This window comes from Callithrix jacchus, chromosome 9 (assembly GCF_049354715.1).
Source record: "Callithrix jacchus isolate 240 chromosome 9, calJac240_pri, whole genome shotgun sequence".
Taxonomy (NCBI): domain Eukaryota; kingdom Metazoa; phylum Chordata; class Mammalia; order Primates; family Cebidae; genus Callithrix; species Callithrix jacchus.
The window spans coordinates 18,246,509-18,259,080 of NC_133510.1; the positions used below are offsets into that span (position 1 = coordinate 18,246,509).

Sequence of the window (12,572 nt, forward strand, 5' to 3'; positions counted from 1 at the left end):
GATCACAGGCATGAGCCACTGCCTCCGGCATGCACATCTCTTTTACTGGCTGTTTCTGAGACATATCCTTTACAGTGAACAAAAAATAGGATATGAACTCACCAGATGTGGTGGCTCACATCTGTAATTCCAGCACTTTAAGTGACTGAGGTGTGAAGATCACTTGGGCCCAGGAATTTGTGGCCAGCCTGGGCAACAAAACAAGATCCCATTGCTAAAAACAAATAAATAAATAAGTAAGCCAGATGTGGTGCAGTCTGCAGACTCAGCTACTAGGAAGGAAGGAGGACCACTTGTGCCCGGGCAGCTGAGGCTGCAGTGAGCTATGACTGCAACACTGCACACCAGCCTGGGCAACAAAATGAGACCCTGTCTCTCAGAAAAAAAGAAAATAAACTGTTCTTCTGAGTTCTATAAGCTGTTCCAGTAAATGATTAAATCAAAGACGGGGGTCATGAGAACCCCTGATTTGTAATAGGTTGGTCAGAAGTACAGGTGAAAACCTAATACTTGCCATTGGCATCTGAAGTGAGGGTAGTCTCATGGGACTAAACGCCTAACCTGCAGGGTCTGCGCCAGCTCCAGGTAGTGTCAGAATAACATTGTAGGATACCCAGTTAATATCCAGAACACTGGAGAATTTGGTGTATAAGCTCCACACACACAGTCAGTCAAAGTGTGTGACGAGAGAAACACGGGCTTTCCTTTCACCTACCTGCCTAACCGCATAAGAGAAGCAATACATGGTGCTCATGAAAAGAGCAAGCATTAAAGTCAAACCAGTCCCTACATCTGACTCAGCTTAATATCCATGTGAGCTTGGGCAAATCACTCATTATCCCTAAGTCTGTATCACCTCATTCAGGAAATGGGGATAACTGGTACCTGCCTGTGATTTTGTGAGAAGTCATGAAATATTATGCTTGATGTTACTGTGATCATCACACCTATTCCAAACTATCTGACAGGGACAGTGATGGATGATAACATCACCAGATTAGAAACTGTAGTGAGGTCTCTCAGGCAAAATTCCATACAAGCAAATTACTGTCTCTCCAAAGCATTCCTGCCACACTTAATTCCCCATTCCCTGAACCAAATGCGCCATCTTAATTGTCCAGGTCTTTAAAGTGCTGGTTGCCCTGACCATTCCCCATCCCTCCACATCCCCCTTCGCTCCCTACTCTCACACAGCTCTTCCTCATCTTTCAACAGCCAGTTTCACTGTCACCTTATCTGGAAGCTTCTCCTACTCTCCAGAAGAGCTTCCCATTGCACTTGACGCATGCACTATTGTTTGATCATTTTTGAGTTATTGTCCAAGTCTTTTTGTACCTGAATAACATGATGCCCAGTCTCCTCCTGAACTCTGATGTCTTTCATGGTAGATCCAGCTGGAAGTGACAAAAAGACATTCTTTAAAAATAAATCAGGCAATCCCATAAAAGTTTTTAAAAGATATGTGAAAAGTAAACTAAATTCAAAAGCTTCTAGGAAAAACATAAGAGGGAAGGTGTTACTGGGAAATATGTTAAAGGGTTAATTTTTATTGTATTTTACTTTTTTGAGAAACAATGTTGCTCTATTCCCTAGGCTGGACCGCAGTGGTACAATCACAGCTCATTGCAGCCTCAACCTCCAGAACTCCAGCAATCTTCCAACCTAATTTTTACTTTATTTAAGAAACACATTCTTACTGTTACCAAAGCTGGAGTGCAGTGGTGTGATCACAGCTTACTGCAGCCTCGACCTCCTAGGCTCAAGTGATCCTCCAGTCTCAGACTCCCCAGTAGCTGGGATTACAGGTGTGGACCACAATGTCCAGCTCACGTTATCTTTAATTTTTATTAGAGACAATGTGCTGCTATGTTGACGAGGCCGGTGGTGATGCTTTTCCCTCAAGCAGTTCTCCCACCTCAGCCTTCCAAAGTGCTGGGATTACAGGTGTGAGCTGCCACACCTGCTGAGGAGGTTAATTTTTAATGACATAAGGAACTCAAAGCAAATATTAGAAGGAGCCTAAATGGCTATAGAGGCTGACTGGTCAACTGTGATATATCCATATAATAAAACATTAGCCAACCATGAAAAGGATTCAGATACATCAATAGAAATTGACACAGATGTCCACGAAATATGAAAATGAGAATTGATATTCAATCAGCCCCTATGTATTTGAAGAATATGGCCAATTATTTCCTGAGATAAGATTATGGGTCTGAAGAGTAAAGGAAATTTTTCACTTCTTCATTTAAAAGTATTTACTATATTTATACTTTAATAAAAGACTAAATATATAGATCATCTAATTCGTAAAAGACATGTTAACTCTACAAATAAACAGAAAAGACATGGACAGCCCAACCTTGGTGGCTGACGCTTATAATAGCAGCACTTTGGAAGGGGGCAGTCAGAGAATTGCTTGAGGCCAGGAATTCCAGACCAGAGTGGGAAACATAGCAAGACCTCGCCTCTATTAAAAATCAAAAAAATTAGCCAGACATGGTGGCATGTGCCTATAGTCCCAGTTACTAAGGTGGAAGGATCGCCTGAGCCCAGGAGATCAAGGCTTCACTGAGTCGAGACTGTACCACCATACTCAAGCCTGGGCTACAGAGACTTGGTCTCCAAAAAAAGGAGGGGGAGCAAAAAAGAAAGCTAGCTGGGCACAGTAGCTCACACCTGTAATCCCAGCATTTTGGGAGGCTGAGTCAGTTGGATCACGAGGTACGGAGTTCGAGACCAGCCTGACAAACATGGAAAAACCCTGTCTCTACTGAAAATACTTAGCCAGGTATGGTGGCACATGCCTGTAATTCCAGCTCTTCTGCAGACTGAGGCAAGAGAATGGCTTGAATCCAAGAAAAAAAGGTTGCAGTCAGCAGAGATTGTGCCGTTGCACTCCAGCCTAGGCAACAAGAGTGAAACTTCATCTGAAAAAGAAAGAAAGAAAAAAAAAAAGAAAGCTAATAAGCTAATATAAGAAAATATATATTAAAATGTAACAAAAATAAAGTATTAATGAGGTGTTTTATTTACTAAGAATAAGCAAACAATAAATAACTTGTTATTGTACCCTGTGCCAGCAAAGGTGCAGTGAAATGGGCATTTTCTTTTACTATTAGTGATGTTTAAATTGTATACAAGCCTTCCACCAGGGTAAAGCTTGGAAATTTTTAAAATAGAATACAGTGACTCACTGTACTGCCTCCTCCAACTCCTGGCCTCAAGCGATCCTCCTACCTCAGCCTCCCAAAGTGCTGGAATTATAGGCCGACAGCCACCATGCCTAAAAGCTCAGCAGTTTACATCAAGTATAATAAGAATGCTAACGTCCTGTGACTCACAGTAATCTCATTTCTGGAAATATCATCTTCGGATACAATTCAACCTCAACAAAAGGTCATCGCACAAACAGTGAAAATCTAGGAGTAATATTTTTCTGTTTTATAAACATATGGAACACTTCACAAATCTGCACGTCATTCTTGCACAGAGGCCATGCCAATCTCTCTATTGTTCCAACTTTAGGATATGTGCTACTGAAGCAAGCACGAGTAATTTAAGACAGAGCGGTTAGGTAAATAAGGAAGAATTATGGGGAATTTAAAAATCTATGGTGTTTATAGGCACCTAGTAACAGCTCAGTAAATATTAGCTGCTACTTTTATTATTTTTATGGTCATTCCACTCAATTAAAAATTGTCATTAAAAATTTACCACTGTCTTGGAACATCATGTATTTAACAGCATAATTGTAAAAACAGATAGAGGCTGTGTGCGGTGGCTCACACTTGTAATCCCAGCACTTTGGGAGGCCAAGGCAGGTGGATCACCTGAGGTCAGGGGTTCAAGACTAGCTTGACCAACATGGAGAAACCCCATCTCTACTACAAAATACAAAATTAGTCAGGTGCGGTGGTGCCTGTAATCCTAGCTACTCAGGAAGCTGAGGCAGGAGAATCACTTGAACCTGGGAGGTGGAGGTTGTGGTGACCTGAGAGTGCACCATTGCTCTCCAGCCTGGGAAAAAAAGAGCAAAGCTCCATCTCAAAAAGAAAAAAAAGTCCCAGCACAGTGACTCACAGCTATAATTCCAGCACTTTGGGAGGTTGAGGCCAGGTAGATCACCTGAAGTCAGGAGTTCAAGACCATTATGTTCTGGCCAACATAATAAAACCCTGTCTCTACAAAAATACAAAAATTAGCTCAGCATAATAGCAGGCACCTGTAATCTTAGCCTACTCTTAACCCTGGGAGGTGGAGGTTGCAGTGAGCTGAGATTGTGCCATTGCACTCCAGCCTAGGCAACAGAGCAAGACTGTCTCAAAAACCAAACAAAACAAAACAGATACAATTTGTCCCTTGGTATATGGGGAGATTGGTTCCAGCTGCCCAATATCCACGTATACCAAAATCCATGCAAGCATCTGTAGTCCCAGCTACTTGTGAGGCTGAGGAAGGATTGCTTTCGCCCAGGAGGCTGAGGCTGCAGTGAGCCGTAATTGCACCACTGCACTCCAGTCTCGGCAACAGAGTGAGAAAGAAGGTTGACTTTTAAATATAATTTTTCCGTTCACTTGAGATGTTGATCAGAACTGTGGCATATGAAAATTCTTCATAGAATAATTATCTAATCAAATTAATGCTAGAATTGGGACAGAAAATGTTTTGTTGACTCTTGATTCCTTCACTTGCTGTTACATAAACTATTGCCAGTGGGCACTTACCAACCAGCCTACTCACAATGAAAGGTGATGTCCAGGGCCTAGCTGTGTTCAGGTCTCCATGCCTTGGCTATGGGTGAGTGGGACTTATATGTCCATCCATTTTCTATATTCCAGCTCTGGAAAACTTGGGTTTATCCATCTTGATAAGATGCACTTTAAATTTAACTTGTCAAGAACCACAAATGGAAGAAAGTTTATGAAACCATGGGATAGTACTTGTTCTCAAGGGACTCTTCAGCTTAGGTGCTTCTGTAAAAAAGCAACGACATTGTCAAAAACTCATCACAGGTCAGGTGAGGTACCTCATATCTATAATCCCAGCCCACTGGGAGACTAATACAGGAGGATCCCGTGAGGCCAAGAGTTTAAGACCAGCCTTGGCAACACAGTGAAACCTCATCTCTACAAAAAAAAAAATTAAAAAATGAGCTGGGCATGGCAGCACATTCCTATAGTCCTAGCTACGCTGGAGGCTTAAGTGGGAGAAGAGTTGAACCCAGGAAGTGGAAGCTGCTGTGAGCAATGATCTCACCACTACACTCCAGCCTGGGTGACAGAGTGAGACCGTGTCTACACACACACACCCCTCAGTCTGTCCAGCCTTTCCAGTAATGAAAAGGGTCTTTTGGTTACAGAAGAGGTGTGCTCTTTTGTAGGACAGGAAGGGATCAGCAAGCGTGTTCACAGCCTTTCCTAATCCTCTGCTTAGTTTCCCAAGAACCTTCAAGGGAGTCCCGAGGGAAAAGACATAAATCTTCTGGTTACCAGAGGAGAAATATGCCTCCTTTGTCAATTAACAAATGGAACACCTTCCATGAAAACCAGGAAATTCTGCTAAGATGAACCACTCCCCACGACACTGACCTATGCAGAAAAAATGAGAAACTGGAGTTTGTGGACTAATAATATTAAAGGTCACATTCCAGATTGTAAAGATCTAACCAAAGTACAGCCTTTCCACAAGGCACTGCCAAATAACAGCTGGCTGTCTCCATGGGGCACTGCCGTATCTCTGGCTCTCATTTCCCTGAGAGATGCTCTATTCCAGCTTTCTCTTGCATTTTGTATTCTGTAGTTCCTAGGCTACGACCTCACAACATAGCAAACTGCTGACTCAATGCTGACCCACAGATATGACTTCAGATTCTAGCAGGACTCTTTCAGTTTAAGAAATTAAAGAGGAGAAAAAAATGGACCCAGCCTGGCACTGCCAGCTTAGCAGTCCGAAGATAGAAGCTGCTCAAAATGACTACAGTGCTTCTGACTTTCTGAGTCTGCCCTTGCTCCTAGGGCTCTTTGGATGACATTTATTTCTCCTTGTGGAAAAAATGGTTTGCTAGAATATAAAAAATTTAAGGAAAAAAAAAATATTAAAATATAATTTTGTCCTAAAGAGCACTCAAAAGTATACTCCCACTAGTGCTGGATCTATTTATCTCTCTCTTTTTTTTTCTTCTGAGATTGGGTCTCACTCTGTTACCAAGACTGGAGCACAGTGGTGAGATCACAGCTCACTGCAGCTTTCAACTCCTGGGCTCAAGCGATCCTCCCACTTCAGCCTCCCAAGTAGCTGGGATTACAGGTGCATGCCACCATGCCTAATTTTTTAAATTTTTTGTAGAGAAGGCCACTATGTGGCCTAGGCTGGTCTTGAACTCCTAGATCAAACTAATCCTCCTGCCTTGGCCCCACAAAGTGCTGGAATTATAGGCTTTAGCCACCACACCCAGTCTATTTACTTTAATATATATATATACACACACACACACACACACATATATACACACACATATATATACACATACATATATATATGCACACATATATATGCATACACACACACACATATATATACATATATACATATATAAAATCTCATATGTTAAATGTTCCTCCTTAAATCGCCTCCTACCCACCCATCTGCAGGGAGCACAAACACAGCTCTCAGCAGATCAAGCAATCTACATGAAGAAAGGAGCCTGGAGTAATGCCAGAGCCCAGGAGGAAGTGTAGCAAATGGCAAGGTATTCACTTCAAAGGTTTTTCAACATTGTGATGATCAAACCAAACACAGAAACAGGAAGCCCAGTTCAGTCACCAGCGGCCAACATGGGATATTTGACCTACATGCTACAGGGCAAACTGTTTAGGATGAATGACCTTGTCTCCACCACCCCGTTCTTCAAGTCCCTCCTGCCCAGTAGTCCCTACACTCTGCTGACATGACCCACATTCACAGGACTCTCCTGACACCTTTGCTTGTTTAGTCTTTTTTCCCCAATGACTATTTTCTTTTTTGGATACAGAGTTCACCTCTGTCACACAGGCTTGAAGTAAAGTGAGGTGATTATGACTCATTGCAGATTCCATCTCCTGGGCTCAAGTGATCTTGCCTCCCAAGTAGTTGGGATTACAAGCATGTACCACCACACCTAGCTAAGTTTGTTATGATGATTATTTTCAGATGGAGTCTCACTATATCATCCAGGCTGGAGTGCAGTAGCACGATGTAGGCTTACTGCAAACTCCACCTCCTGGGTTCAAGTAATTCTCCTGCCTCGGCCTCCTGAGTAGCTGCGATTACAGGCATGCACAAGCAAGCCCAGCTAATTTTTGTGTTTTAGTAGAGATGGGGTTTCACCATGTTGGCCAGGATGCTCTCAATCCCTTGACCTTGTGATCCGCCCGCCTCGGCTTCCCAAAGTGCTGGGATTACAGGCATGAGTTGCTGTGCCTGGCCAACCTTTTTTATTTATAAACTATTGAGCCTCATATGTATGCTTATAACAATGCAAAATAGACTAATATAGCAATCGTATGCCAACACTTACCAGACTGTGAGGAGCACAATGACAGAAGTACAGAGTGGGCCTGAAATGCTCCCAAGGGGCTTCTTGTCGCATCATAGAGAATGGGGTGAGCACCTCGGCTGAGGCTAAAGATGAGAGTCAAAGAGTGATGATGAGGGTAGGGGAGGGTTTCCTGAAGGACACCAGTAAAGTCCCCCAAAGAAACTGACATTCCATGTGTCTGGAGGGTAGGCATATGGGGAGGGTGGTGCAGGATAAAACTGGAAAGGTAAACCGAGGCCAGCTCTTACCAGGCCCTGTGGCCAAATTACTTTGATTTTATCTTAAAGGCAATGGGCAGTCACCAGCAGGTTTTAATCAAGACCCATTGTGATCCAAACTTGCCTTTTAGAAAAATTCCTCTGGCTTCAGTGAATAGGCTGAAGTCAGCAAGCCTAGAAGTCAGGAAGACAATTGGAGGCCTTCAAAATAAACCAGTACCAAAGAAAACAGGGCCAGGCATGCTGGCTGCTGCCTATAATCTCAAAACTTTACAAGTCTAAGGTGGGTGGATGTCTTGAGCCCAGGAGTTTAAGATCAGACTGAGCAATGTGGTAAAACCACATCTCTACAAAACACAAAATATTAGTTGGGTGTGGTGGCTCATACCTGTGATCATAACTCAGCTACCCCAGAGGCTGAGGCAGGAGGCTAGCTTAAGCCCGGGAGGTTGAGACTGCAGTGAGCCAAGATCACATTGCTGTGCTCCAGCCTGGGCAACACAGGGAGACGGTCTCAAAAAGAAAAAGAATCCCATTCTTCACCTATTAGTGCCCCCAGGTTCTCATGAGAACCTTGGTGATGCAGTGAATTCAACTGTCACTGTAATTCAGCAATTCACACATTTAAGTTTGTGTTTGATTTTCAATATTATCAACCCTGTGGAAACAATAAGGAATTGTGTTTGGGCTATCACGGAAGTTCTCTGGATCTCAGACCATGACCTATGCTAAGACTTGAGCTTTGTGTTTCTCTCTCTGTGAGTGCTCAAGTGCAGCAGTCCCATTTTTTTGGCACCAGGGACCAATATTATGGAAGACAATTTTTCCACAGGCTGGGGGCAGGGGGCAGTTTTGGAATATTTCAAGCACATTACATTTATTGTGTACTTTGTAATTATTACATTGTAGTATATAATAATGATATAACTCACCATAATGTACAATCAGTGGGAGTCCTGAACTTGTTTGTTTTCCTGCAACTAGATGGTCCCATCTGGGGGTGATGAAAGATAGTGACAGATTATCAGGCATCAGATTCTCATAAAGACACAGCAAGGTAGAACCCTTGCATGCACAGTTACACAATAGGGTTCCTGAGCCTATGAGAATGTAATGCTGCCACTGACCTGACAAGAGGTGGAGATCAGGTGGCAAAGAGGGGAGTGGCCATAGATACAGATGAAGCTTTGCTCACCCACCTGCTGCTCACCTCTTGCTGTGTGGCCAAGTACCGGCCTGTGATTCAGGGATTAGGTGCCCCTGCTCCATTGCATCCAAAAGGACCCTCTCCACAGCAGTCTTCATAGTGGTCAAGTACAGAAGTCACTTAGCTCCTAAGGCATGTGTCTCAGCTGGCATTTCATCACAATCAACAGGAAGTGGTAGCTTGAAACATTATGAGGTCACTTCCTAAAAATCACCAGCATCCCATTTCCATTGACAAGGAGCTCAACGTTGCCCCTTGGATAACCAAACCTATGTCCAGATCCCATTTGTGTGGGTCTTTCTCCCAGAACCCTTCCTAGCATCAGTTCTGTATTTGTCAGAGTCCAATCAAAAGACAAAAATCACCCAAAGTTTAAACTGGTAAAATTTAAAATAAAAAAATTAATTATATAACAAGGGAACACCATATGAGAGATTGGCTACAAAAGGAAAGAGAACTCTAGAGAACATAGGGCTAGCAGAGGACAGACATGGTGGCTCACGCTTACAATTCCAGCAATTTGGGAAGCCAAGGCAGGAGGACTGCTTGAGGCCAGCAGTTTGAGACCAGCCTCAGAAACATAGTGAGACCCTGGCTCTACAAAAAAAAAAAAAAAAAAAAAAAAAAAAAAAAGCCAGGTGTGGTGGCACACACTTGTAGTCATAGTCACTTGGGAGGCTGAGGTGAAAAAATTGCTTCAGCCCAGAAGGTTAAGGCTGTGGTGAGCCATGATTTCACCACTGCACTTTAGACTAAGCAAAAGAGAGACCCTGCCTAAAAAAACAAATTATAGGACCAGCTGTTACAAGGAGCAGTAACTTCCTACTGTCCCTACACTGAGACAGAGTGAGCAAGGAAGGGATTCCCCACTAAGGCTGAGATCCAGACCCCCCCTTAAAGAAGGCACAGTCATGGGTAATTCAATGGCAGAATTGCTGCATTACCACATGGTGGAACATGCTAGCAATATGCCCTCTGGAGTTTGCTGAAAATCCACCATCTAGGGTGCTAGCTTAACCTATTAGTAAACAGTTGTCTCACTAGAAAACCACCCAGGCAAATGCAGAGAAACTGCTGGTCACTGTGTGCTGCTAAGCACCATGCAGGGCAGGAGCCTGGTGCTGGAAAAGCTCAGTGCCTGTGAAGATTTGCACACAACTAGAAAGAAAAGCCTCTTATAATGCCCCTCTAGTACCATGTACTGACAACATTTAATAACGCGCCAGTTGACAGAGGAAGCATTTAAGGAACCCACCTCTACGTTTGCAGAGCAGGCAGTCAACAGTGAATTTGGAACTGAGGAGCAGTCATTGGATGAATAGCTGGTACATGACACATTTCCATCTACCAAAGAAGGAAGGGAAGAGAGAAAAATGAGAAGAAAAACAGGCATGGTGGTTCACACCTGTAACTGCAGCAGTTTGAAAGGCCAAGGCAGGTGAATCACTTAGGTCCAGGAGTTTGAAACCAGCCTGGGTGACATAGAGAAACCTTGTCTCCACTAAAAATAAAAATAATGAGCTGAATATGGTGGCATGTGCTGTAGTCCCAACTTCTCAAGAGACTCCTGGGTTCAAGCAATTCACCTGCCCCAGCCTCCCAAGTGGTGGGGATTATAAGTACGAACCACCATGCTCAGCTAACTTTTGTATTTTTAGTAAAGACAGGATTTCACCATGTTGGTCACATCAGTCTCAAACTCCTGACCTCGTGATCTACCCACCTCAGCCTCCCAAAAGCTTCTGCTCTGTCTTTGCCCCCTTAATCTAAGAAAACTAAGCTAAAATAAATTTTGTAACCAAACCAAAATGAAGCTAAGTGGTGTGGCTACTATACTCAAAAGACTTGAAATTCTCTTCACCAAAAAATAACTATCTGGAAGCCAAGAATGACTATCTGGAAGTCTGCATCCTCAGAGTACATTTCAGAGGCAAACTAGAATATGTCAGTGTAAACTATGAAAGTCCAGAGCCTTTGTTTGAGTAAAACTAGGTGCAGCAAAACCATGGGCTCCATGCATGCCTGGTATTGTAAAGGAGGCCACAGGGACTAGAATTAAATATGACACCATCGGCCAGGCACAGTGGCTCACACCTGTGATTCCAACACTTTGTGAGGCCGAGGTGGGCAGATCGTTTGAAGTCAGGAGTTTGAGAGCAGCCTGGCCAATATAGTAAAACCTCATCTCTTCTAAAAATATAAAAACTAGCCAGGCATAATGGCAGGTGCCTGTGATCCCAGCTACTTGGGAGGCTGAGGCAGGAGAATCACTTGAATCCAGGAGGCAAAGTTTGCAGTGAGCTGAGATCACACCACTACATTCCAACCTGGGCAACAGAACAAAATTCCATCTGCAAAGTTTCTTCTAAACTCAATTTAGGGCACCATGTACCACAAACCAGATAGCAAGAAATTAAATAAATTTTAGCCTTTTTCATGCCATCCAATTACATCTTGGTCAGTTCACAAACATGTTTCGGCAAATGCTGGAGGAGTTTTTCTCTTTAGGAGTCCTCTCTCACTTTACCCTGCTTAACAGAAGACTTCACACACAAAGAGAATGGAGACAGCCCTGCTTCAGGACATGCTACACGAAGAGAACTGACTGTCCCAAAGAGAGGGCTCCACACCCCTCTGACAACTCCACAATAGACCATCTACACACAAATGCCTGAAGTAAGGAAGTCCATTAAGAAAATGAACAGTTGGTGAGATCAAGACTTCTGAACAAAAGGGTCTGCAGCTGGTCTGATGATTCATCAAAAAATCTGAATTTAAATGGAGACATATTGGACTGTGACATGTAATAAAAGAACTGAAGCAGCAAAGTGTCTTGACGTGTGTTTCCTTTCCACTGTATACAGCTCCAATGAATAGAGAAGTGAGCATGCCTGTGGTACTCCTGACACATCTGGGATAGTTCCCATCCACAGTGGTCAACCTTTGGGATTATCCACACATTGCAGGGTCATTATCCATCTATGCTAACCTAGAATGTCCGGATAAAAGCTTCTGTTTGGAGACTGGAGAGAAAAATGTCAAACCTGAAAGCCCATGAACTGTCTCAGCCAGGGGGAACACACGAAGGAAACACTACAGAATCTGACATCAGAAGCCTAATTTCAGGTTGTCCTCTGAAGTTTTATGATTGTGAGTAATCAGCTTACTTTCTCTAGGCTCTGTTATTCTCACATCAATAAATAGACAAGCAGACTGAATAGTCTCCCAGATCAATTCCAATCTTAACATCCTCTGGCTTTATGATTAAAGAATGATACTAATTAGTAAGGTTGAAACTGTGGCTTAACCCCAATAGGAGCCCGCTGGGATTATGCTAAGCAAAACTAGTCCACATAGAGCCATTCTGACCACATCGTCCCTGTGCCAGCTATCATACAGATATGCACCACTGGTATGAGAAGTCCTTCCACAGGAGACTGACTGATTCAATAATAGGCTGATTTATTCATTCAAACAACAAATATTTACTGAGCACCTTCTAGGGATTTAGGGTTACAACAGAACAGAACAGAACAGAACAGAACAGAACAGAACAGACAAAATC

The 12,572-nt window shown here is 43.1% G+C and overlaps 1 long non-coding RNA gene and 1 other non-coding gene across 19 annotated transcripts in view; both read right to left on the reverse strand.

The window, feature by feature from the left end:
* LOC103791152 (uncharacterized) overlaps positions 1-12,572 on the reverse strand; it is a 39,637-nt gene that overhangs the window by 26,162 nt on the left and 903 nt on the right. For 3 of the 18 annotated variants that reach the window (XR_013522595.1, XR_013522592.1, XR_013522590.1), the window contains exons 3-8: positions 10,263-10,351; positions 8,733-8,794; positions 7,562-7,665; positions 4,747-4,979; positions 2,811-2,933; positions 1,336-1,394 (exon numbers count right to left, since the gene is read on the reverse strand). This is a non-coding gene — a long non-coding RNA (uncharacterized LOC103791152). Of the gene's footprint in view, positions 1-102; positions 215-1,335; positions 1,395-2,810; positions 2,934-4,746; positions 4,980-7,561; positions 7,666-8,188; positions 8,459-8,732; positions 8,795-8,999; positions 9,211-10,262; positions 12,567-12,572 lie in introns of those variants that run through there. The other 15 variants (XR_013522594.1, XR_013522603.1, XR_013522591.1 and 12 more) reach the window with 15 other exon arrangements.
* On the reverse strand, positions 3,452-3,555 carry LOC144577896 (U6 spliceosomal RNA). Its single transcript, XR_013522754.1, has one exon. It is a non-coding gene; the product is annotated as a U6 spliceosomal RNA (small nuclear RNA).